Raw genomic sequence first — 4,372 nt, 5'->3', positions numbered from 1 at the left:
TATTACTTTCAGCTATGTTTTGTAGTTTCTAAACATATAGGATTTTCTAACCATTTTTTTTCCTACCTTATTTTAATTATGGTCAGAGAATACACTCTGATTATAATCCTTTGAAATCTTAAATTTGCCTTATGGTACAGCGTATGGTCAATTTTTGTAAATGTTCCATATGTATATGAAAAAATGTACATTATACTTTTGTTGACTACAGTAATCTATACATGTTGATTAGGTCATTTAATACTTGTATATCAAGTTCTATATCCCTGCCAATTTTTTTTTTTTTTTTTTTTTTTTGATTACTGAGTGTGTAATCATCCTCTAGGGCTGTGAATTTGTTTCTCCTCATAGCTGTCTGATAAATTTAGAAGCAATATTTTGAATTCTATGAACCTAGAATTCTTAAACCTTTCTACTATATTAGCCTCTTATTATCAATATTATTATCAGTAGTCTCTTTACTATTAGCAGTCTTTTACCTGAAATTCTATTGATATTCATATAGTCACAGCAGCTTTCTTTTGGTGTTTACACATCTTTTTTACAAGCTTTCATTTTTCATCTTTCCATATCTTTGCATTTTATGCATCTCTCATATATAATTAGGTTGTTATTATCTGATGATGTTTGTCTTTTACTGGAGGATTTAGCCTACTTACATTTAATGCAATTTCTGACACATTTAATGCAAAATCTGATACATTCTGATAAATTTACTACCTCACCAATTGTTTGTCCTATATGGCACTTCTTTGTTCTTTTCTCTTTCTTGCCCTTTTGGGTTGAGTGCATTTTTTTCTGTTAATCCATTTTTGTCCCATTAACTTGGTAGTAATATATTCTTTAAAATCTTTTAGATATTACCACATGCAACTTTGAATATTCAAGTTTAATATAAAACTATGACTTAACCTTTTCTCAGACATAAGGACCCTAAAACACTTTAAACTCCATTTATCTCCCTCCCAAATTATATGCTATTGTTTCAATGTACATTAGTTCTGATTTTTAAAACCCTCAAGACTTTTGTTTTAAAGTTCTATTCATTTAATCCACATATTTACACTTTTTGTTCATCATTCCTTCTATCTGCTATCATTTTCCCTCTGCTTAAAGACAAATTTCTTTTGTGTAGGGCTTGTCAGGGAAAAATTCTCATTTTTTATGTGAAATTTGCGTTTTACTTACTGCACCCTTATTTTTAAGGACAGTTTGCTTTTTGCAGAACTCTCGGTTGGCAGTTATCTCAGCACTTTGAAGATGCCATTCCATTGTCTTCCAATTCCCATTGTTTCTATCGAGAATTCAGTTGTCACATTTTTGGTCCCTTAAATACCTAAAATGCATTAAATGTAAAATGCCTTTTTTCACTACTCCAGATTTTTCCTTTTCAAATTTTCAACAGTATTAGTAATATTTGCTGCATAGGTATGGATTTCTTTTAATATATTTTGCTTGAGGTTTATGAGGTCTATGAAATCTGTAGCTCAATGATTTTCATGTTTTAGAAAATTTTTAAACATTAACTCCAAACATTCTCTACTTTCCTTTCTGGGACTCCAGTTGCTTAACGTTAGCCCTTCTCTCTGTTACACACAGTTTTTCTGGTTCTTTTCCATCCTTTTGTCTCTGGTATGCATCATTCTAAATATTTTTCTCCTGACCAAACTTAGCTCACTATTTCTCTTCAGCTGCGTTTCATTCTAGCGTTAAACTCATTCACTGAATTCTTAATTTTAGCTATTACGTTATTTTTAGAATTTCCATTTAGGTCTTAAATTCCCAGTTCTCTACTAAAATTTTCAGTCTTGTCTTTTCTCTCTCTCAAGCATATTACAGTTATTTTTAAGACCATGAACGTCTGGGAGCTCCGTGTGTTGCCTGCTAACTGCAGAACTGAGCAGACTTACCCACCCAGTTACAATCAGTGCTTGATCAGGAAAAGGCCAATCCAGGCAAGACTTAAGAATGGACAAGCAAAGAACACATAGTCTCTGAAAGCAGATTCTCTTCCAAAAGAAAGAGAAACTTATCTGATCATGCCCATTTTTTACTTCCTATTTGCTACTCCAGGTGCCCTCAGGATCATTCTTTTTTGTGTTAAATTCTCAATTTGGAGAGTATCATGCAGGTAACTTAAGTGTGTGCTTAGCCCCACATAAACACAGACCTGTGGCTACAAGTTCTCAGGGGAAAAAATTTTTTTTCCTGATCCTACCAGAATCTAGGCCAACTCAGCCAAGTTTTCTCAGTCTCCCTCTACTATAGGGCAGATTTTTCTAATCCGTTATTTCACTGATGAGGGTAGCTCTTTGAGGTGATGTGTATGCAGAGGTTTCAGGGCTTTAAGTACCATGCTATTAGAACAGATGATGGGAAATCACTGAAAGATATTAAGCAAGGGAATAAAGATGATCAGATTTAATAAGATGTTTATGGGAGTTACAAAGGTAAATCACTCAACCATACCCCCATTCCAACAGAGCAATAGTTCTCAACTGGGAGTAGCACACACACACCCCTCCCCCGGAATATCTGGCAATGTCTGGAGAGATTTTCAGTTGTCACAACTGGAAAGACGCTGCTGGCATCCAGTGGGTAGAGGCCAGGGATATTGCTAAACATCCTACAATGCACAGGACAGCCCCTAAAGAAAAATTATCTTGTCAAAAATGCAGCAGTAGAGTAACAGAGAAACAAATAAGCACAATAAAACATACATATTAATCTCTACAATGTACAAGAAGGCATGGAAATTGGTAGAGGAACTCATAAAACACTATAATGGGCACCTAAACCTTAAGCTGAGTGGAAATATGAATGATTTGGGGAGGTAGAGGAATCAGGGAGTACGGACACTATGAGCATGAGTATTACTAAAACTTAGGGGCAGACGAGGTAGGTAGAGAGTAATGGGGCAAGAAAAAGCTAAAAAGGAATTCAGGGGCCAGATCATAAAAGGTCTTACAGACTAGATGAGGAGTTTTCACTTTAATCTGTAAGTAAGGAGGCAGGAGGAGGTTGATAGTAAAGGTTAACAAAGGGAAAGCAAGAAGAAATTTATGTTAGAAAGATCATCTTGGCAACATTATGGAGAATGACTTGAGGGCAAAATAAGGTAAAGACTAATTAGTAAACCATTGGACTAATCCAGGCCAGAAAAGACTAGAAGAATAGAAGAAGAACCAAAGCACTGAGAACCAATACAAAAAAATAGACTGAGAAAAGTACCATAGCCAGTACCTTTTTTGGGGGGAGGGGGGAGGGGAGGCGGCTGTCCTGTATGGGGATCTGAACCATAATCTTGGTGTTACCAGCATCACACTCTCTCAAGAGAGCTAACCAGCCATCCTCCACAGCCAGTCTTCAGTGACTAAATATGAAGAGGGAAAATAAGGTGTAATCCCAGTTTTCAAGCATCACTCGTAGGGATAGAGCACAGAATATTTAGAAGAAAGATAATACCATCCCATTTATATCTCTTGTAGTAAAAGAACTATGCAAGTATATAGACAAGATTACTATTAGAGCATTATTTCAATAACTGTGTTCTTGTGCTTTGAACTGTGATTATCATCCTTCAAACAATGAAAAATATTTTTAAAATCTTTTTCTCAATCTCCAAAAGAAAAAAAAATTTTTTTTCTTCTAATTCTATCATATTTTTATGTGTATTTATCTTACTTCCAGATATTTCCTATTATATTATTTTCACTAAAATAATGCACAATGTCTTCATTTTATTATTTAAGCATTTAATGTTTTAAAATTCAAAACACTTTAAATTTTTCTAAGATAAAAGATTAATAAAAATAACTTTACCTTTCAAATATAAATTTGTGGGCCGAGCCCGTGGCGCACTCGGTAGCGTGCTGCGCTGGGAGCGCGGAGACGCTCCCGCTGCGGGTTCGGATCCTATATAGGAATGACCAGTGCACTCACTGGCTGAGTGCCGGTCACGAAAAAGCGACAAAAAATAAATAAATAAATGAAATAAAATAAAATAAAAGTTGTATCATTACCTACTAGAGAAAAAAAAAAAAAAAAAATATAAATTTGTAACAGAAAAGTGGAAGAGTGATAAACAGCCTGCATTTGAAATCAGCACTTAACAACAAAACTAAAGAAAGGCTTATATCAATAGCTAATTCAGAAAGTGAATAACAACACCTAAAGACATGGGTAATTGCCTCACTTTAATCCAATAAACAAAGTACTTATGGGATCTTAATAATGAAGTTTTCGATGTGCCATTTCTAACAAATTATCCTTGAAAATAAGGTTTTTTAATAATTCAATATAATCTATGAAATAGTATCAGGTTAACAATATATACCTTATATATACCGGACAAATATTTACAATCGGTAAA

The sequence above is a fragment of the Cynocephalus volans genome, chromosome 16 (genome assembly GCF_027409185.1).
Source record: "Cynocephalus volans isolate mCynVol1 chromosome 16, mCynVol1.pri, whole genome shotgun sequence".
In the NCBI taxonomy this organism is placed as follows: Eukaryota; Metazoa; Chordata; class Mammalia; order Dermoptera; family Cynocephalidae; genus Cynocephalus; species Cynocephalus volans.
This window is presented reverse-complemented; position numbering follows the sequence as displayed.